General features: G+C 41.9%; 4 pseudogenes across 4 annotated transcripts; all 4 read left to right on the top strand.

The window, feature by feature from the left end:
• The first annotated feature begins 334 nt into the window (after nt 1-334).
• LOC310790048 (protocadherin gamma-A10 pseudogene) lies at nt 335-2,791 on the top strand (annotated as a pseudogene). The gene has a single exon. The product of its transcript is annotated as a protocadherin gamma-A10 pseudogene (transcript).
• Nucleotides 2,792-4,474: 1,683 nt separating this feature from the next.
• On the top strand, nt 4,475-6,958 carry LOC310790047 (protocadherin gamma-A4 pseudogene; annotated as a pseudogene). The gene has a single exon. The product of its transcript is annotated as a protocadherin gamma-A4 pseudogene (transcript).
• A 1,090-nt stretch (nt 6,959-8,048) lies between these two features.
• On the top strand, nt 8,049-14,283 carry LOC310790046 (protocadherin gamma-A10 pseudogene; annotated as a pseudogene). Its single transcript has 2 exons — nt 8,049-10,452; nt 12,866-14,283. The product of its transcript is annotated as a protocadherin gamma-A10 pseudogene (transcript).
• A 2,673-nt stretch (nt 14,284-16,956) lies between these two features.
• On the top strand, nt 16,957-22,339 carry LOC310790045 (protocadherin gamma-A10 pseudogene; annotated as a pseudogene). Its single transcript has 2 exons — nt 16,957-17,421; nt 21,422-22,339. The product of its transcript is annotated as a protocadherin gamma-A10 pseudogene (transcript).
• The last annotated feature ends 799 nt before the right edge of the window (nt 22,340-23,138 follow it).

Raw genomic sequence — 23,138 nt, 5'->3', positions numbered from 1 at the left:
TAAATTCTTTCAGTGTATAGGCCCTACTTAACATTATTTTAGCTCTCGTCAATTCTTGTCTGCCATTCATTCATTGCACTCTAAGGGACGCTGTTGATCAAGAAAAATAAATACTGGCCAGTGATTTTATTCAGTGCAGTCCCCTCCCTTATCACCGTGCTCACAGTAAAACAGCTCTTGGCATTAAACGGCGACGGAGATACACTTTGAGTTTTTAGTGAGAAGGTTGGATCAATGGGTTGTGTGGACTACATTTGAATGCTGTGATTGACTCATTTATTTTTCTGAGGATTCATTCTGTAATATCGCTTTTCAAGTCGTATAGTTTGATAAAATGGTGTTGGAAAAATATGATTTCTGCTTCCTAAGATGGCGGTTGTGTTACAAACTGGCGTATCTCTTGATATATCTTTGTATCTGCCATATTACGAATGGTCAGATTCGGTATTCGATCCCAGAGGAGATGAAGAAAGGTTCCCTTATCGGTAATGTAGCACAAGACCTGGGTTTGGATCTGAGAAGGCTCCGTTCTGGCCGGGCCCGTATCGTGACCGGAGAAAACATCCAGTACACCGAGCTCAAGACGGACAAAGGGATTCTCGTCGTGAATGAGAGAATAGACCGAGAGCAGCTTTGTGGAGACGTCACACCGTGCAGCTTCAGCTTTGAGATGATTTTAGAAAATCCCATGGAATTACACCACATTACAGTCGAAGTATTAGACGTAAATGATAATTCACCTTCCTTTCAGCAGCACGATATGAAATTGACAATAGGAGAATCAGCCGCTCCGGGAGCGCGTTTTGTATTACCAACTGCCAATGACCCTGACGTATCACTTAATGGTCTCCAGGACTACACCTTATCTCCAAATGAAAATTTTATTTTGAAAAAACATTCAAATATTGACGGCAGGAAATATGCTGAAATGGTGCTCCAGAAACCGTTGGACAGAGAGGAGCATCCCCATCTGTCCCTGAAGCTGATTGCAGTTGACGGTGGAAATCCACAGAGGTCCGGTACAGTAAATATAGATATTACCGTGTTAGATGTCAATGATAATGCGCCTGTTTTCAACCAATCGGCCTACAAGGCTACTGTGACAGAAAATGCAGCAAAAGGCACCTATATCACCACGGTGAATGCCAGTGACGCAGATAGCGGATCAAATGGTTTAGTTTTTTACTCGATTTCCAAAATGCAGGGTAGCATAGGTACATTCGAAATTAATAAGACAACAGGCATGATGTTCCTTTTAGGACAGCTTGACTATGAAAAAGAAAAGAAATATGAAATACAGATTGAAGCAACTGACCAAGGAGCATTAACAGACTCGAGTAAAGTGATAGTTGAGGTAATTGACGTGAATGATAATCCACCTGTCATCAATGTGATGTCATTCACTAGTCCTGTGTCAGAGGACTCCCCTCCAGGCACAACCATTGGCATAATTAATGTTAAAGACCTGGATTCGGGTGATAATGGGCAAGTCACTTGTACAATTGACCACAATTCACCTTTCAAGATTAAATCAAATTTGAGAAATTACTATACATTGGTCACTGATGCTGTATTAGATCGGGAAAGTGTTTCTGGCTATAACATCACTGTAGTTGCCACAGACGCAGGATCGCCTCCTCTCTCAAGTAAGAAAACATTTCATCTAAAGATCTCTGACGTGAACGATAATGCCCCGGTATTTGCAGGGGGCAATTACAATGCGTTTATCAATGAGAATAACTCTCCTGGTGTTTCTATACTCACTGTTAGGGCTACCGATCCAGACGAAAACCAAAACGCTCGCATTTCCTACATTATGGAGGATTGTCACATCGGTGGATCCCCTGTGTCTGAATATGTCTCTGTTAACGCAGAAAGCGGAGTGATATATGCAGGCCGCGCATTTGATTATGAGCAGATCAAAAAATTGACATTCATTATAAGGGCACAGGATGGAGGCTCTCCTCCACTCAGTAGCAATGTGACTGTGAAAATAATGATCCAGGACCAGAACGACAACGCCCCTCAGGTCCTGTACCCAGTCCAGACTGGTGGCTCTCTGGTGGCTGAAATGGTGCCTCGTTCAGCAGATGTGGGCTATTTGGTCACTAAAGTGGTGGCTGTTGATGTGGACTCTGGACAGAATGCCTGGCTCTCCTATAAACTGCAGAAAGCCACAGACAGGGCTCTGTTTGAAGTGGGCTTACAGAATGGAGAAATAAGAACTATCCGCCAAGTCACTGATAAAGATGTTGTGAAACAAAGACTGACTGTTGTAGTGGAGGACAACGGGCAGCCCTCTCGTTCAGCTACAGTCAATGTTAACGTGGCGGTGGCGGACAGCTTCCCTGAAGTGCTGTCGGAGTTCACTGACTTTACACACGACAAGGAGTACAATGACAACCTGACTTTTTACTTAGTCTTGGCTTTGGCTGTAGTGTCCTTTCTCTTTATCACGTGTTTAGTGGTTATTATATCAGTGAAAATATACAGATGGAGACAGTCTCGCATCTATCACTCCAGTCTCCCGGTGATTCCATATTATCCACCACGTTACTGAGACACTTTGGGGACAGGGACTCTCCCACACGTGTACAATTACGAGGTGTGCAGGACGACTGACTCCAGAAAGAGTGACTGTAAGTTCGGCAGAGCCGGTAGTCAGAACGTGCTGATAATGGACCCCAGTTCTACAGGGACGATGCAGCAGAGTGAGAAGAACATCCTGGATGAACCAGACTCTCCTCTAGAGGTGAGGTCAACGTTTATTAATTTGAAACAAGCTTCGTGATGTAAAATGTCTCATATGGCTTGTTGTATTCAAACACATGACTCGTTTGTCAAGACTTCCGATAATTTACATTACAGGCTTGCATTGGTTATTTTCAGCACAACGAGTCTTCTATACTATAGGCTTGTACTTTAATCTATGTTTCCTCAAACTGCTTCTGATCTGATATGCTCTACAAAAGGATGAAGCCTCTCATCGTTAGCTATAAGTGATTTATACGATTTCCTTTAATCTGCCCGTCTTCCTTTTTCATTTTCATTTTGTTATATTAACTTAATGAACAGCAATGCGCTATATTGTCACTTTCATCACTATGGACAGCGTCTGGTTTAGTTTGCATCACCTCACTGGAGGCCTTTACCTGGGAAGCAGGCTCGGCTTCTTAGCTCTAGAAGGCCTGCGACTTGCTAATTTGAATTGAGTAGTAATGGAAGTGAATTTCAGGCAATCGTAAACATGAAAGTGGTATTTTTCTCACTATATGATTTTCTATATAGTTTAAGCAAAAAATTGTTGCTTAAACCATAACAGAGCAAAGGTCAATTTAAAATCCAACAACATGCGAGCTTGATGAAAAATGTTTTTCAGCACTGCTATGGTGAACAGTTCCACTTGTAATGAGTGAGCATTTTCTGTTCAGCACCTCGGGTCGCGGACAGCTCCTCTCTCCTCTATAGGTGCCTTTTTGTGGACAGTTCTCGAATGCAAATGCAATTGGCTTCGTTGTTTACTTACTGAGGGGAAATGTCGATTGAATTAAGAACATCTTTCTCAGTTTAATTTGTTTGAATTATAAAGAACAATTGTGCGCTCTATTTACGTTTTCAGAACAGTGGATGGTATACACTCCCATTTAGTCTGCATCACTCATCGGAGTTCTGAAATCGGAAAGCTCTTCAAATGAAGTAGCAGAATTGGCTAGTGGTTTCCTTATTGTTCATAGCCACTCTCTTTTTCTAAGATGGCGTCTGTCTATATTCTATGTATGAAGAAGAGGGAAAGCTCGAAACGTCACGGGAATACATTTGCAAAACTCTTTTCACTCATAAGCCACTCTACAAATGGTTTTCCTTTTAACAATTTCTAGCTAATCGAGTAGATGTCCTGATAAAAGATCAAACGGATCTTCAGTAATAGATGTGTAATGTACCATGATGACTAGTTTTACAGCTGTGGAACACTATTATTTTTTCTTATTTACTATAATCTACAATTGAATCGACGTATAGGAATATATTTGTGTCCTGATCCTCATTCTCAGCAGAACCACTGGACAGATCCCCCTCGCAAAGAGTGTACTGTTACTTCAAAACATTGTATAATCTGGGACTAGGTTCTGAACCTCATCATCCGTTTATTTATGGTATTTATAATCTGATGTGAAGCGCTGCGTGACATTACGTCGGATGGGTAAAAGTTAAATAATTGCTAAGGAACACTGTTCCCCATGCATGTGCTTTGCATTCGTTGATCAGACTCTAGAGGACGCTGCGGATCAAGCAAAAATATTTTCTGCAGTCTCGTTAGTCAGGTTCCTCCCTTACTGTGCCCAGAGGAGATGATATAATTATTTAGCATCAACTGACGCAGACGGACATAACTCGCTTTCTTCTGCTTGTTTGAATATACCAACCAGACGGAATATCAATTTTGTAGATCATTTTGCTGGATTATTTGTTCCTGATGGTAACTCGAAGATCTCACACCCAAACATGCATTATATGGCCATTTTTTGGACTGCAACGGCGAGCAGGACTGCTTATTTTCCTGCTTTATGTGGTTAACATGGCAGGTGGCCAGATTCGGTATTCTATACCAGAGGAGATGAAGAAAGGATCTCTCATCGGTAATGTAGCACAGGACCTGGGGTTGGATCTGAAAAGGCTCCGTTCTGGCCGGGCCCGTATCGTGACCGGAGAAAACATCCAGTACACCGAGCTGAAGACAGACAAAGGGATTCTAGTTGTGAATGAGAGAATAGACCGAGAGCAGCTTTGTGGAGACGTCACACCGTGTAGCTTCAGCTTCGAAATTATTCTAGAAAACCCTATGGAATTGCATCGTATAACTGTGGAAATTTTAGATGTTAATGATCATTCACCCGTATTTCCAACACAAGGTATTCAATTTGAAATCAGTGAATCAGCTACGGTTGGAGCTAAATTCCCACTTGGAAATGCGGAGGATTCTGATGTTGGGATTAATGCGCTACAGAATTACGTTTTAAGTTCCAATGATAATTTCATATTAAAACAACATGTAAATCCAGACGGGAGTAAATATGCTGAAATGGTGCTTCAGAAACCATTAGATAGGGAGGAGTTTCCTCGTCTCTCTTTAAAGCTGATAGCAGTGGACGGTGGAACTCCGCAGAGATCTGGTACAGTAACTATCGATATCACTGTTTTAGATGTCAACGATAACGCTCCCGTTTTTAACCAGTCAGTCTACAAGGCTACAGTAATTGAAAACGCAATCAAAGGAACACATATTTCCACTTTGAATGCAAGTGACGCAGATAGTGGCTATAATGGTATAATAACATATGGGTTTTCTCGAGTCAAGGGAAGCATAGCAAATACTTTCAACATTGATGAGAACACGGGCATTATATCGGTGTCAGGGCAGATAGATTTCGAAAAAGACAAGAAATATGAGGTCAGAGTAGAGGCTAAGGATCAAGGAGGTTTAACTGATACAAGTAAAGTAATTATCGAAGTTATTGATGCCAATGATAATGCTCCAGTTATAAATATCATGTCATTCTCCAGCCCTGTGTCGGAGGATGTCCCTCCTGGCACCACGATTGCTATTATCAATGTGAAAGATGCAGACTCAGAAAAAAATGGGCATTTAATATGTTCAATAGATGATAAACTTCCATTTAAAATCCAGTCGTCTTTAACGAATTATTACAATCTAGTCTCAGATCAATACTTTGATAGAGAGACCACTCCAGAATATAACATAACTATAAAAGCCAGCGATTCTGGGACTCCTCCTCTCTCCAGTACCAAGACATTACACCTTAGAATCTCTGACGTAAATGACAATGCTCCATTGTTCGATAAAAACACCTATTCTGCTTATGTCACCGAGAATAATTCCCCTGGAATGTCTATATTTACTGTCAGCGCGCAGGACTCAGACTGGAATCAAAACGCGAGAATCTCGTACCTCCTGGAGGAAACCAAAGTCAGTGGTGGTCCAGTCTCTACCTTTGTATCTATAAACTCTGAAACTGGAGTTTTACACGCAGTACGTTCGTTTGATTATGAACAAATTAAACAACTTCAGTTAGTCGTAAGAGCGCAGGACGGAGGCTCTCCTCCACTTAGTAGCAATGTGACTGTGAAAATAAACATTCAGGACCAGAACGACAACGCCCCTCAGGTTCTGTACCCAGTCCAGACTGGTGGCTCTCTGGTGGCTGAAATGGTGCCTCGCTCAGCAGATGTGGGCTATCTGGTCACTAAAGTAGTGGCTGTTGATGTGGACTCTGGACAGAATGCCTGGCTCTCCTATAAACTGCAGAAAGCCACAGACAGGGCGCTGTTTGAAGTGGGCTTACAGAATGGAGAAATAAGAACTATCCGCCAAGTCACTGATAAAGATGTTGTGAAACAAAGACTGACTGTTGTAGTGGAGGACAACGGGCAGCCCTCTCGTTCAGCTACAGTCAATGTTAACGTGGCGGTGGCGGACAGCTTCCCTGAAGTGCTGTCGGAGTTCACTGACTTTACACACGACAAGGAGTACAATGACAACCTGACTTTTTACTTAGTCTTGGCTTTGGCTGTAGTGTCCTTTCTCTTCATCACGTGTTTAGTGGTTATTATATCAGTGAAAATATACAGATGGAGACAGTCTCGCATCCTCTATCACTCCAGTCTCCCGGTGATTCCATATTATCCACCACGTTACTCAGACACTTTGGGGACATGTGGGACTCTCCCACACGTGTACAATTACGAGGTGTGCAGGACGACTGACTCCAGAAAGAGTGACTGTAAGTTCGGCAGAGCCGGTAGTCAGAACGTGTTGATAATGGACCCCAGTTCTACAGGGACGATGCAGCGGATACAGAGTGAGAAGAACATCCTGGATGAACCAGACTCTCCTCTAGAGGTGAGGTCATTTTTTATTAATTTGAAACAAGCGTTTTGATGTAAAATGTCTCACATGGCTTGCTGCGTTCTGATCAGCACCACGCGGCGGGGACAGCTCCTCTCTAGAGGTGCCTTTTTGGACAGTTCTCAAATGCAAAAAGTGATTGGCTTTGTTGTTTACGTATTGCAGGGAAAGCCGATTGAATTAAGAGATTGTTACCATAATGTGTTAGCGTTTTTCTTTCTCAGTTAAATTAGTTTGAATTATAAAGAACAATTGTGCGCTCTATTTGCGTTTTCAGTAACCGTGAACATACTCCTTTTCTGCACTCTCATTGGAGGCCTTTCTCATTGGAGCATTATGTGGAAAGCTCTTCAGATGAAGTAGCTGAAGGCTTGCAGTTTCCGTATTGTTTATAAGTCACTCTCCTCTTAGCTTTTAACAATTTAATCGTGTCCTGGACAAAAGAACAAACGGATCTTCAGTGATAAAAATACATGTGAACTGTACCATGATTACTAATTTTACAGCTGGAACAATATGGTTCAAATTATTTATTTATGTATTTATGTATTTATTTATTTATTTATTTATTTATTTATTTATTTATTTATTTATTTATTTATTTATTTATTCATAAATTATTTTGCAATGTCAACAATTATACGAAAATTGTCTCCTGCATGAGCTCACATTCTTATCAGCACCATGACTGGTGGATCGTCCTTCCACTAAAGAGTGTATTATACTGTTACTATACTCTTCAAAACATAGGACTACGTTCTGAACCCCATCATGTGCTTACTCAATATAGGATTTATGGTAGGCTATATGATCTGATGTGAAGCATTACGTCTGATGGGGAAAAGTGAAATAATTGCTAATATTGTCCGTGTTGTCTATATGCTTTGCTTTCATTGATCAGACTCTAGAGGACGCTGCGGATCAAGCAAATATATTTCTGTCCATGAGTCTCTTTAGTCAGTGGTAGTCCCTCCCTTACTGTGCCTAGAGAAGACGATATATTTGTTTAGTGACGCAGAGGTAGACGGACATAAACTCGCTTTCTTATGCATGTTTGAATACCAGAACCAGGCTGAATATAAATTTATCTGAGGAGAACATTTTGCCGGATTATTTGTTCCTGATGGAAACTCGAAGATCTCACACCCAAACATGCATTGCATGGCGATTGTTTGGACTGCAAAGGCGAGCAGGACTGCTAATTTTCCTGCTTTATGTGGTTACCATGGTTTGTGGCCAGATTCGGTATTCAATCCCGGAGGAGATGAAGAAAGGTTCACTTATCGGTAATGTAGCACAAGACCTGGGTTTGGATCTGAAAAGGCTCCGTTCTGGCCGGGCCCGTATCGTGACGGGAGAAAACATCCAGTACACCGAGCTGAAGACAGACAAAGGCATTCTAGTTGTGAATGAGAGAATAGACCGAGAGCAGCTTTGTGGAGACGTCACACCGTGTAGCATCAGTTTTGAGGTGATTTTAGAAAATCCAATGGAATTACACAGAGTAACTATTGAAATTTTGGATATAAATGATCATGCACCGGTTTTCCCAAATAAAGATAGGCCTATCATTTTCGAAATAAGTGAATCCTTTGTCGTTGGAGTACAATTTCCACTACAGAGTGCAGATGATCTTGACGTGGGGCAAAACGCATTACAAAACTACATATTAACGCCAAACGATAATTTCATTTTGAAACAACATGCGAATCCAGACGGTACTAAATATGCTGAAATGGTGCTTCAGAAACCACTGGACAGAGAGGAACGTCCTCGTTTCTCTTTAAAGCTGATAGCAGTGGACGGTGGAAATCCACAGAGATCTGGTACAGTAAATATAGATATCACCGTTTTAGATGCCAACGATAATGCTCCTGTATTTAATCAATCCGTGTATAAAGCATCTGTGATGGAAAACACGATGAAAGGCACTAATATTATTACAGTTAATGCTACAGATGCTGACAGTGGTTCAAATGGACATATTACTTATAGCTTCCCTAAGATGAAAAGTAGTGTAGCTGATTTATTCACGATTGATGAAAGCACCGGCGCCATATGTGTGTCCGGTCAGATAGATTATGAAAAAGATAAGAAATACGAGGTTAGAGTGGAGGCAAGGGATCAGGGCGGCTTAACCGGGACCAGTAAAGTCATATTCGAGGTTTCTGATATGAATGATAATTCCCCAGTTATAAATATTATGTCATTTTCCAGCCCCGTGTCTGAGGATGCACCTCCTGGTACAACGATTGCTATTATACATGTCAAAGATGCAGATTCAGAACGAAATGGGCAGATAACATGTTCTGCAGATGCCAAACTCCCATTTAAAATCCAGTCATCTCTAACGAACTATTACAATCTGGTCTCAGATCAGCATTTTGATAGAGAGACTCTTGCAGAATATGACATTACCATAACAGCTACCGATGCAGGTTCTCCCCCTCTCTCTAGCTCTACTAAATTACAGCTAAAGATCTCTGACGTAAATGACAACGCCCCAGTCTTTGATAAAAACAGCTATTCTGCTTATATCACAGAAAATAATTATCCTGGAATTACCATATTTACTGTCAGTGCGCGGGACTCTGACTGGAATCAAAACGCGAGAATATCGTATCTCCTGGATGACTCACAAGTCAGTGGCAGCCATGTGTCTACTTATGTATCTATAAACCCTGAAACTGGAGGTTTACAAGCTGTTCGCTCCTTTGATTATGAACAAATTAAGCAACTTCATCTTGTTGTCAAAGCGCAGGATGGAGGCTCTCCTCCACTCAGTAGCAATGTGACTGTGAAAATACTGATCCAGGACCAGAACGACAACGCCCCTCAGGTTCTGTACCCAGTCCAGACTGGTGGCTCTCTGGTGGCTGAAATGGTGCCTCGTTCAGCAGATGTGGGCTATCTGGTCACTAAAGTGGTGGCTGTTGATGTGGACTCTGGACAGAATGCCTGGCTCTCCTATAAACTGCAGAAAGCCACAGACAGGGCGCTGTTTGAAGTGGGCTTACAGAATGGAGAAATAAGAACTATCCGCCAAGTCACTGATAAAGATGTTGTGAAACAAAGGCTGACTGTTGTAGTGGAGGACAACGGGCAGCCCTCTCGTTCAGCTACAGTCAATGTTAACGTGGCGGTGGCGGACAGCTTCCCTGAAGTACTGTCGGAGTTCACTGACTTTACACACGACAAGGAGTACAATGACAACCTGACTTTTTACTTAGTCTTGGCTTTAGCTGTAGTGTCCTTTCTCTTCATCACGTGTTTAGTGGTTATTATATCAGTGAAAATATACAGATGGAGACAGTCTCGCATCTATCACTCCAGTCTCCCGGTGATTCCATATTATCCACCACGTTACTCAGACACTTTGGGGACAGGGACTCTCCCACACGTGTACAATTACGAGGTGTGCAGGACGACTGACTCCAGAAAGAGTGACTGTAAGTTCGGCAGAGCTGGTAGTCAGAACGTGCTGATAATGGACCCCAGTGCTACAGGGACGATGCAGAGGATACAGAGTGAGAAGAACATCCTGGATGAACCAGACTCTCCTCTAGAGGTGAGGTCAACGTTTATTAATTTGAAACAAGCTTCGTTGATGTAAAATGTCTCAGATATGGCTTGTTGCATTCAAACACATGAGTTGTTTGTCAAGACTTCCGATAATTTACATTACAGGCTTGCATTGGTTCTTTTCAGCACCACGAGTCGGACAGCTCCTCTTCTAGGCTTATACTTTAATGATGTTTCCTCAAACTGCTTCTGATCTGATATGCTCTACAAAAGGATGAAGCCTCTCATCGTTAGCTAAGTGATTTATACGATTTCCTTTCATCTGGCCGTCTTCCTTTTTCATTTTCATTTTGTTATATTAACTTAATGAACAGCAATGCGCTATATTGTAATTTTCAGCACCACGGACAGCGTTAGTTTGCATCACTTCACTGGATGCCTTTATCTGGGAAGCGGGCTCGGCTTCTTAGCTCTAGAAGGCCTGCGACTTGCTTATTTGAATTGAGTAATGGAAGTTAATTTCATGCAATCGTAAACATGAAAGTGGTATTTGTCTCACTATATGATTTTCTTTATGGTTTAAGCAAAATATTGTTGCTTAAACCGTAACAGAGCAAAGGTGCATTTAAAATCCAACAACATGCGAGCTTGATGAAAGATGTTTTTCAGCACTGCTATGGTGAACAGTTCCACTTGTAATGAGTGAGCATCCATTGGAAAACTGCTGTGTTTTCTGCTGTTTTTCTGACAACGCTGTGTGCTTTTATATGCGCTGATTTATTACAGTTTACATGCTTTGATGTGGCTTTTTGTTGAATATTCCATGTAGCTTTCTCTTTCACTTTTCCCCCTCTGGGCTGATGGATAACGATTCTGAATTGAGTGATACATTCACAACATCCGGTTGCGGAGAGAGTTGTATTATGCTCTTTAAATACATGTTATCACAAGTGGTTATTTCCACTTTAAGGTATTTCAATTGAATATAGGGGATACAATAATATAGGCTATGGAGAATCCCCTTTAAATTTAGCCCAAATTATTACGGGCATTGAAGACTTTCCTTGAATTATTTGGTTTCAAGAAGTTACTTCATTATTTGTGTTCAAACTGTTTTGGTGTTCACATTTTGGACTCTAAGTGACGCTGTGGATCACAGAAAAAGTGCCCTGCTCTGTTAGAGCAGCGACAGAGTTAGAGAAATGAATCATTACAAGGTGGGGCTTAGCCGACATCATTGCAGCATTTCATTTAAGGAAGAACTTTGAAAGAGGGAATACTCAATATTTTAGACCCGGAATACTTGGTATCTTTGCATCACTTGCAAGGGGGCTTATTCATTTTAATTGCATGTGGATCATCCCGACATGGCAATACCTCAGCCCCAATGCGGAAAATGGCGTTTGTGTTACACCTCTACATGGCAGACGTTGTTGTTTTTCATGGTTTTCATCTCCACTGTTGATGGCCAAATCCGGTATTCAATCCCGGAGGAGATGAAGAAAGGCTCTCTTATCGGTAATGTAGCCCAAGACCTGGGTTTGGATCTGAAAAGGCTCCGTTCTGGCCGGGCCCGTATCGTGACCGGAGAAAACATCCAGTACACCGAGCTGAAGACGGACAAAGGGATTCTTGTCGTGAATGAGAGAATAGACCGAGAGCAGCTTTGTGGAGACGTCACACCGTGTAGCATCAGTTTCGAAATTATTATAGAAAATCCTATGGAATTACATAGAGTGACTATTGAAATTTTGGATATAAATGATCACGCACCTGTCTTCCGAAATAAAGATATCAGTTTTGAAATAAGTGAATCCGCTCTCGTTGGAGTTCAATTTCCACTACAGAGTGCAGAGGATCTTGACGTGGGGCAAAACGCATTACAAAATTACATTTTAACGCCAAACGACAATTTCATTTTGAAACAGCATGCGAATCCAGACGGAACTAAATATGTTGAAATGGTGCTTCAGAAACCACCGGACAGAGAGGAACGTCCTCGTTTCTCTTTAAGGCTGATAGCAGTGGACGGTGGAAATCCACAGAGATCTGGTACAGTAAATATAGATATCACTGTTTTAGATGCCAACGATAATGCTCCTGTATTTAATCAATCCGTGTATAAAGCATCTGTGAGGGAAAACACGATGAAAGGCACTAATATCATTACAGTTAATGCTACAGATGCTGACAGTGGCCCATATGGACATATTACTTATAGCTTCTCTCAGATGAAAAGTAGTGTAGCCGATTTATTCACGATTGATGAAAGCACCGGTGCCATAAGTGTGTCTGGTCAGATAGATTATGAAAAAGATAAGAAATATGAGGTTAGAGTAGAGGCAAGGGATCAGGGCGGCTTAATCGGTACAAGTAAAGTTATATTTGAGGTTTCTGATATCAATGACAATCCCCCAGTTATAAATATAATGTCATTTTCTAGTCCGGTGTCTGAGGATGCGCCTCCTGGTACAATGATTGCTATTATACATGTCAAAGATGCAGATTCAGAACGAAATGGGCAGATAACATGTACTACAGATGCAAAACTCCCGTTTAAAATCCAGTCATCTCTAACGAACTATTACAATCTGGTTTCAGATCAGCATTTTGATAGAGAGACTATCGCAGAATATAACATAACAATAACAGCTACCGATTCAGGTTCCCCCCCTCTCTCTAGCTCTACTAAATTACAGCTAAAGATCTCTGACGTAAACGACAACGCCCCAGTCTTTGACAAAAACGGCTATTCTGCTTACATCACAGAAAATAATTCTCCTGGAATTACCATATTTACTGTCAGTGCGCGGGACTCTGACTGGAATCAAAACGCGAGAATATCGTATCTCCTGGATGACTCACAAGTCAGTGGCAGCCATGTGTCTACTTATGTATCTATAAACCCTGAAACTGGAGGTTTACAAGCTGTTCGCTCCTTTGATTATGAACAAATTAAGCAGCTTAATCTTGTTGTCAGAGCGCAGGATGGAGGCTCTCCTCCACTCAGTAGCAATGTGACTGTGAAAATACTGATCCAGGACCAGAACGACAACGCCCCTCAGGTTCTGTACCCAGTCCAGACTGGTGGCTCTCTGGTGGCTGAAATGGTGCCTCGCTCAGCAGATGTGGGCTATCTGGTCACTAAAGTGGTGGCTGTTGATGTGGACTCTGGACAGAATGCCTGGCTCTCCTATAAACTGCAGAAAGCCACAGACAGGGCGCTGTTTGAAGTGGGCTTACAGAATGGAGAAATAAGAACTATCCGCCAAGTCACTGATAAAGATGTTGTGAAACAAAGGCTGACTGTTGTAGTGGAGGACAACGGGCAGCCCTCTCGTTCAGCTACAGTCAATGTTAACGTGGCGGTGGCGGACAGCTTCCCTGAAGTGCTGTCGGAGTTCACTGACTTTACACACGACAAGGAGTACAATGACAACCTGACTTTTTACTTAGTCTTGGCTTTGGCTGTAGTTTCCTTTCTCTTCATCACGTGTTTAGTGGTTATTATATCAGTGAAAATATACAGATGGAGACAGTCTCGCATCCTCTATCACTCCAGTCTCCCGGTGATTCCATATTATCCACCACGTTACTCAGACACTTTGGGGACAGGGACTCTCCCACACGTGTACAATTACGAGGTGTGCAGGACGACTGACTCCAGAAAGAGTGACTGTAAGTTCGGCACAGCCGGTAGTCAGAACGTGCTGATAATGGACCCCAGTTCTACAGGAACGATGCAGCGGATACAGAGTGAGAAGAGCATCCTGGATGAACCAGACTCTCCTCTAGAGGTGAGGTTAAACTTTATTAATTTGAAACAAGCGTTTTGATGTAAAATCTCTCACATGGCTTGCTGCGTTCTGATCAGCACCACGGGGCGGGGATAGCTCCTCTCTAGAGGTGCCTTTTTGGACAGTTCTCAAATCCAAAAAGTCATTGGCTTTGTTGTTTACGTATTGCAGGGAAAGCCGATTTAATTAAGAGATTGTTACCATAATGCGTTACCAGATACCAGACTCTCCTCTAGACGTGAGTTAATTAATTTTGTACAATTTCCCTTCGCCCACAACAGCGGGGCGCTGTGTTGTCATTTTCAGAACCATGGACAGTGTCCGCTTTAGTTTGCATGACTTCACGTGAGGCCTTTATGTGGTGAGCTCTTCATTACAATAGCTTTAGCTGAAGGTCTGATCAAGTAGCTTCTCTGTGTGTGTGTGTGTGTGTGTGTGTGTGTGTGTGTGTGTGTGTGTGTGTGTGTGTGTGTGTGTGTGTGTGTGTGTGTGTGTGTGTGTGTGTGTGTGTGTGTGTGTGTGTGTGTGTGTGCGTGCGTGTGTGTGTGTGTGCGTGCGTGCGTGCGTTCGCGTAGGCTAAATAAGTCCAGAGTGGCTTACATTTTACATCAGACCCACAACTGATGGACATGTATTTCTTGCGTTTTAAGATATACTGTTTTTTCTTCATTTCCTTGTATTTTGGGTCCGAGGGCAACCAATAGTCCTACATTTGCTTGTGTCTGAAGTTTGATTGTAATGATTGAGACTCTCCTCTGTTGAGTTCAGCCACCTTTTATTATTTGTAAACACATAATTAATTATCAATAGCAGATATAGTTTGCAGAGTATGATGTGATCGACAAATGCAACCCTTGACTGGATTATTTCAAGTGTACAATTCTTCTGTGACATCACTCATCACCACGCATAATGCACGTGGTTTTCAGTAGGTTACAGCCTACATCGGGCTCACTGTCAGCTGTTAATATGGGTATTTCAGAACCACGAACCATGGATAGCTCCTCAAAGCGAACGTTGACCGTTCTGCCTTGTTTTTGTAAGATTTATGTTAACATTGATCGGGAGTTCCTTAATAATTAATTTTGGAGCAGAGGCCAAACGACATTGCGGTCAAAATGGCCTATACTGTGATAACATGGAACTGAATATCACACAATCACAGTTGTGTATATACTTTCGTCATAGCATGTAATGCAGTATAGCAGGAATACCAAAAGCTCTTTTTTCAGAAGTCACAGGGGTCTATGTTTGTCCAAACATATTAAGTAGTCCCTATCTCGCAATTCACTTTTTTCATTTTAGACGAAGATGTGATTGTTCTTTTTGGTTTAGAAAAACAATTCCTTCACTACGTGATGGTATCTGTTAGAGTCCCCCCCCCCCCCCCCCCCCCCCCCCCCCCCACTGCATTGCTCATGATGTTCATGTTTTGAACTCTAAGGGACGCTGTTGGTCAGTGAAACAAATATTCACTGTTGTGAGCCAGCGCCCTCATTGCTGCGTTAAGGGAGAGGGCATTACAATCTGGGAATCATAAATGGAAAGACTGACGACAATTCATTAAGAGAGCTAGAGAGAAGCTCATAGTAGGCTACAGCTGCCTTTGTTTTGCGGATTGGAGCCTGTTGGATTTTCCTTTTCTGTGCTATGGCGTTTGAAGCATCTCGTTGTTGGTGCCTAAAATGGCGATTGGAGTCAATATGGACGTGTTTGCTATTCCTGTTGTATCTCAGTCACGTCGTCTCTGGCCAGATCCGGTATTCAATTCCAGAGGAGATGAAGAAGGGATCACTCATCGGTAACGTAGCACAAGATCTTGGTTTGGATCTGATACGGCTCCGTTCTGGCCGGGCCCGTATCGTGACTCGACAAAGCATCCAGTACACCGAGCTGAAGACGGACAAAGGGATTCTCGTCGTGAATGAGAGAATAGACCGAGAGCAGCTGTGTGGAGACGTCGCACCGTGCAGCTTCAGCTTTGAAGTGATTTTAGAAAACCCCATGGAACTTCATCGAGTCACTGTGGAAATTACTGACATCAATGACAATTCACCGAAGTTTAGGAAGGATGACATTAAATTTGAAATAAGTGAATCGGCTACGCTGGGATCACGCTTTATATTAGCCAGTGCAGAGGACGCAGATGTAGGTAATAATGGTCTACAGAAATACATACTAACTAATAATGACATTTTTGGTTTGAAGCAGCACTCAGCTCCAGACGGTAGAAAATATGCAGAAATGATCTTACAAAAATCGTTAGATAGAGAAAGTCAGCCAAGAATATCGTTGAAGCTCATCGCTGTGGACGGTGGAACTCCACAGAGATCTGGTACAGTAAATATAGACATCACTGTCCTTGATGTTAATGATAATCCTCCCGTTTTTAACCAGTCAGTCTATAGAGCTACTGTTACGGAAAATGCAGCAAAAGGTACTTATATTACGACAGTGAATGCTAGTGATGCAGATAGTGGATCAAACGGTCTCGTCACATATGGGTTTTCCAACATGAAAGAGCGTCTAACTGACATATTTCAAATAGATGAAATCACGGGAGTGATAACACTTGTGGGACAAATAGATTATGAAAAAGATAAGAAATATGAAATTATGGTTGAGGCTGTAGACCAAGGAGGTCTTACTGATTCAAGTAAGGTATTAATTGAGATTGTAGACGTCAACGATAATCCACCAGTGATCAATATAATGTCTTTCTCCAGCCCTGTACCTGAAGATGCTGCCTCCGGTACCACAGTGGCAATAATAAATGTGATAGACGCAGACTCAGAGCAAAATGGTCAAATTACGTGTTCAATAGATAACAGCCTCCCATTTAAGATTAAATCAACATTGACCAATTATTATACGTTAATAACAGATTCAGCTTTTGACAGGGAGTTTATGCCAGAATATAACATAACTGTAAAGGCGGCTGATTCGGGATCTCCGTCCCTGTCTAGCACTGTAACGTTACGTCTGCGAATCTCTGATGTAAATGACAATGCTCCATTGTTTGACAAAATGACTTATGATGCTTACATCACAGAGAATAATTCCCCTGGAATGTCCATATTTACTGTTAGCGCACGTGACTCTGACTGGAATCAAAACGCGAGAATCTCATACTTTCTCGAAGACACACAGATTAGTGGTAGTCCAGTCTCTGCTTATGTATCCATAAACTCTGAAACGGGAGTTTTACACGCAGTACGCTCCTTCGATTATGAACAAATTAAACAACTGCAACTAATAATCAAAGCGCAGGATGGAGGCTCTCCTCCACTCAGTAGCAATGTGACTGTGAAAATACTGATCCAGGACCAGAACGACAACGCCCCTCAGGTTCTGTACCCAGTCCAGACTGGTGGCTCTCTGGTGGCTGAAATGGTGCCTCGCTCAGCAGATGTGGGCTATCTGGTCACTAAAGTGGTGGCTGTTGATGTGGACTCTGGACAGAATGCCTGGCTCTCCTATAAACTGCAGAAAGCCACAGACAGAGCGCTGTTTGAAGTGGGCTTACAGAATGGAGAAATAAGAACTATCCGCCAAGTCACTGATAAAGATGTTGTGAAACAAAGGCTGACTGTGGTAGTGGAGGACAACGGGCAGCCCTCTCGTTCAGCTACAGTCAATGTTAACGTGGCGGTGGCGGACAGCTTCCCTGAAGTGCTGTCGGAGTTCACTGACTTTACACACGACAAGGAGTACAATGACAACCTGACTTTTTACTTAGTCTTGGCTTTGGCTGTAGTGTCCTTTCTCTTCATCACGTGTTTAGTGGTTATTATATCAGTGAAAATATACAGATGGAGACAGTCTCGCATCCTCTATCACTCCAGTCTCCCGGTGATTCCATATTATCCACCACGTTACTCAGACACTTTGGGGACAGGGACTCTCCCACACGTGTACAATTACGAGGTGTGCAGGACGACTGACTCCAGAAAGAGTGACTGTAAGTTCGGCAGAGCCGGTAGTCAGAACGTGCTGATAATGGACCCCAGTTCTACAGGAACGATGCAGCGGATACAGAGTGAAAAGAGCATCCTGGATGAACCAGACTCTCCTCTAGAGGTGAGGTCAAAGTTGATTGATTTGGAACAATATTCGCTGATATCAATGTCTCAAATATGGCTTGTTGCATTCAAACCCATGACTTGTGTGTCAAGACGTCCCAGAATTGACATCACATGCTTGTGTATAGTGGTTCTTTTCAGCACCACGTGTCGGACAGCTCCTCTTATAGGTTTGTAAATGTCATACCTTCTGATATCATATACAGCCTTTTTTAATTCGTCTATAAAAGGATGCAGCCTCTCATATAGCTTAAATTATTTGTATTTCCCTTCATCCGCCCGTGTCTTCCCTTTTCATTTCCATTTGGTTGCATTAACTTTACAAGGAACAGCCGTGCGCTGCATTGTCATCTTCAGCACCATGGACAGCGTCCGATTGAGTTTGCATGACTTCACTGGTGGTCTTTATCTGGGAAGCGGGCTCGGCTTCTTACCTCTATAATGGCTTAATAGAAGGCCAGTAACTTGCTGAGTTGAGTATAGCTGCAATGGAAGTTCATTTCATGGAATCATAAACGTGAAAGTGGTATGGCTATACTTTTCTCACTATATGATTTTAAAGCTCATGTTGAATATTTTTAAGTTTGTTTAGGCTATTTACTTATTAATTGATTAATTAATTGATTAAATAATTATTTATTTATTTATTTATTTATTTATTTATTTATTTATTACAGACATTTTATTACAGACCCATAACTGGTTGGACTTGTCTTTCTCGCGTTTTAGGGTGTTTCAGAGCATCAAAGCATTTATATGATGTAGGCCAACCTTTCTCCATTGTATCATTATATCATTTTTTTGAAACCAGCTTTAATGTAGGCTATCACACGTTGGTTAAATTCAAACACTTGTGTGTCAACTCTCAAGGCATCCCTGAGTTTACACGTGTGTGCAAGTCTTCTGTGTATATACTGTTCCTGTTCAGTACTACGGGTCGGACAGCTCCCCTTCTAGGCATGCAATTTTGTAAAATGCTTACTTACTCAAACTGCTTCTGATCTGATGCTGCCATCTAATTCAAATAATAATAATAATAATAATAATAATAATAATAATAATAATAATAATAATAATAATAATAATAACAATAATAACAATAATAATAATAGATGTAATAAGTATGTTAACCCCGTTTTTATTCAAGCTTTGGAGAGCAATATTATTACTATATGTGTGTATAAAGCGTTTTAGGCCATTAGTTGCCAGGTAGTTTTGACGGTAATGTGGCATAATATAACTTAATATTGTAATATGGCATAATATAACTTAATATTTCCCATCATTTTTCTGCTTTTGAATACTGTATTTTGCTTCCAAAATGATGTTCACGTTTTGTACTCTAAGTGACGCTGTTGAACAGTGAAATAATGGACCCAGTTTGTAATTCAGGGCTGTCCTTTCATATCACCATGATGACGAAATACCATAAGAAGTGGTGCTCAAAAAGGCAACGCTCATTTGTAGTACAACGGCTATTCTTTCTAACGAATAGATAGCACATGATATTGTAATATTCTAATCAGACTATTTATTTTTCGAGTTTTTGTTTTCAAAATATTTCTGACATGGCGTTTCAACAACCACACTGCAAACAATGGCGTTCGTACTGCGGACTTTCACGGATTATGCTTTTGCTGCTGCTGTATTCCTTTCATGTCGTCACTGGTCAAATCCGGTATTCAATACCGGAGGAGATGAAGAAAGGCTCTCTCATCGGTAATGTAGCACAAGACCTGGGTTTGGATCTGAAAAGGCTCCGTTCTGGCCGGGCCCGTATCGTGACGGGAGATAACATTCAGTACACCGAGCTGAAGACAGACAAAGGGATTCTAGTTGTGAATGAGAGAATAGACCGAGAGCAGCTTTGTGGACACGTCACACCGTGCAGCTTCAGCTTCGAAATTATTTTGGAGAGTCCCATGGAGCTTCATCATATAACAATTGAAGTGTTAGATGTCAATGATCATCCTCCAATATTCAAGAAAACACGTATTGATTTGGAAATGAGCGAGTCAGCTAACCTCGGGGCACGATTTGTCCTGGACAGGGCACAGGATCCTGATGTTGGTGTTAATGGTCTGCAAAACTATGTTTTAAATTCAAACGATAATTTCGTTTTGAAGCAGCATGTAAATCCAGACGGAAGTAAATATGCTGAAATGGTGCTTCAGAAGGCCTTAGACAGAGAGGCGTTTCCCCACCTCTCGTTAAAGCTGATAGCACTGGACGGTGGGACACCACAGAGATCTGGTACAGTAAATATCGATATCAGTGTTTTAGATGCAAATGATAATGCTCCTGTTTTTAACCAGTCAGAGTATAGGGCTACAGTGATGGAAAACGCAGCAAAGGGCACTAATATAATCACTGTGAACGCTACAGATGCAGATAGTGGATCATATGGATATATCACATATTCACTTCCAGATTTAAATAGCAATGTAGCTGATTTGTTATATATACATCAGGATTCTGGGGTATTGTCAGTTTCGGGCCCAATAGATTTTGAAAAAGTTAATAAATATGAGCTCAGAATCGACGCAAAAGATCAAGGAGGTTTAACAGATTCAAGTAAAGTTATAATTGAAGTGATTGATGTAAATGATAATGCCCCTATCATAAGTGTCATGTCATTCACTAGTCCTGTGTCTGAGGACTCCCCTCCTGGCACAACCATTGGCATAATAAATGTTAAAGACCTAGATTCGGGTGATAACGGCCAAGTGACTTGTACAATAGACCAAAATGCACCTTTCAAGATCAAATCTAATTTAAGAAATTACTATACATTGGTCACTGATGCTGTATTAGATCGTGAAAGTGTTTCTGGCTATAACATCACTGTAGTTGCCACAGACGCAGGATCGCCTCCTCTCTCAAGTAAGAAAACATTTAATCTAAAGATCTCTGATGTCAATGATAATGCCCCAGTATTTACAGAGAGCGTTTACAATGCGTTTATCACAGAGAATAACTCTCCAGGTGTTTCTATACTCACTGTTAGGGCTAAAGATCCAGATGAAAACCAAAATGCTCGTATTTCTTATATTGTGGAATTTTCTGACTTTGACGGATCTCCTCGGTCCGAATGCGTTTCTGTTAATGCAGAAAGCGGAGTGATATATGCAGTGCGTTCCTTTGATTATGAGCAAATTAAACAATTGAACTTCATTGTTAAAGCTCAGGATGGGGGTTCCCCTCCACTCAGTAGCAACGTGACTGTGAAGATACTGATCCAGGACCAGAACGACAACGCCCCTCAAGTTCTGTACCCAGTCCAGACTGGTGGCTCTCTGGTGGCTGAAATGGTGCCTCGTTCAGCAGATGTGGGCTATCTGGTCACTAAAGTGGTGGCTGTTGATGTGGACTCTGGACAGAATGCCTGGCTCTCCTATAAACTGCAGAAAGCCACAGACAGGGCGCTGTTTGAAGTGGGCTTACAGAATGGAGAAATAAGAACTATCCGCCAAGTCACTGATAAAGATGTTGTGAAACAAAGGCTGACTGTTGTAGTGGAGGACAACGGGCAGCCCTCTCGTTCAGCTACAGTCAATGTTAACGTGGCGGTGGCGGACAGCTTCCCTGAAGTGCTGTCGGAGTTCACTGACTTTACACACGACAAGGAGTACAATGACAACCTCACTTTTTACTTAGTCTTGGCTTTGGCTGTAGTTTCCTTTCTCTTCATCACGTGTTTAGTGGTTATTATATCAGTGAAGATATACAGATGGAGACAGTCTCGCATCCTCTATCACTCCAGTCTGCCGGTGATTCCATATTATCCACCACGTTACTCAGACACTTTGGGGACAGGGACTCTCCCACACGTGTACAATTACGAGGTGTGCAGGACGACTGACTCCAGAAAGAGTGACTGTAAGTTCGGCAGAGCTGGTAGTCAGAACGTGCTGATAATGGACCCCAGTTCTACAGGAACGATGCAGTCTGAGAAGAGCATCCTGGATGAACCAGACTCTCCGCTAGAGGTTTGTTCAATAAATTATCATTAGACTGTGAAGCAAAATGCATGGTTGCTTATAACAGAGGCAAGGTGACTTTAAAATCCAACAACAGGCGAGCTTGATAAAAAAAATCCCTTTTCAGCACTGCTATGGTGAACAGGTCCACTTGCAATGAGTGCATCGATTGGAAAGCTGCTCTGTGTTTTCTGCTGGTTCTCTGACAACGCTGTTTGTATATGCGCTGATTTATTACGGCTTCCATGGCTTTGATGTCGTTTTTAGTTGAATATTCCATGTGCTTTCTATTTTATCCCCAACCCCCCTCTGGGCTGATGGACAATAACGATTCTGAATTGAGTGGCACATTCACAACATTCTCAGTTGGTCGCAGAGAGTATGGTCATTAATACATGTTATTACAGGTGATTATTTCCACTTTAATTTATGTCAATCTAATATAGGGGATACAATACTATATCTGGCAATTTCCCTGTTTATTGCAAACTGCACAGAGTGAGAAGAGCCTCCTGGATGAAGACTCTCCGCTAGAGTTTTGCTCAGTAAATTATCATTCGATTTTGAAGCAAAATGGTTGCTTATAACAGAGGCAAGGTGAATTTCAAATCCAACAACTTGGGAGCTTGATGAAAGATGCATTTTCAGCACTGCTATGGTGAACAGTTCCACTTGCAATGAGTGTGCATCGATTGGAAAACTGCTCTGTGTTTTCTGCTGGTTTTCTGACAACGCTGTGTTTTATATGCGCTGATTTATTACGGCGTCCATGGCTTTGATGTGGTTTTTAGTTGAATACTATAATCTCTTTTTCACACACACACACACACAC

This window comes from Poromitra crassiceps, assembly GCF_964638095.1.
Source record: "Poromitra crassiceps genome assembly, chromosome: 15".
Taxonomy (NCBI): Eukaryota; Metazoa; Chordata; class Actinopteri; order Beryciformes; family Melamphaidae; genus Poromitra; species Poromitra crassiceps.
Note: the sequence above shows the minus strand (reverse complement) of the source record. Positions and strands in the feature narration are given on the sequence as shown.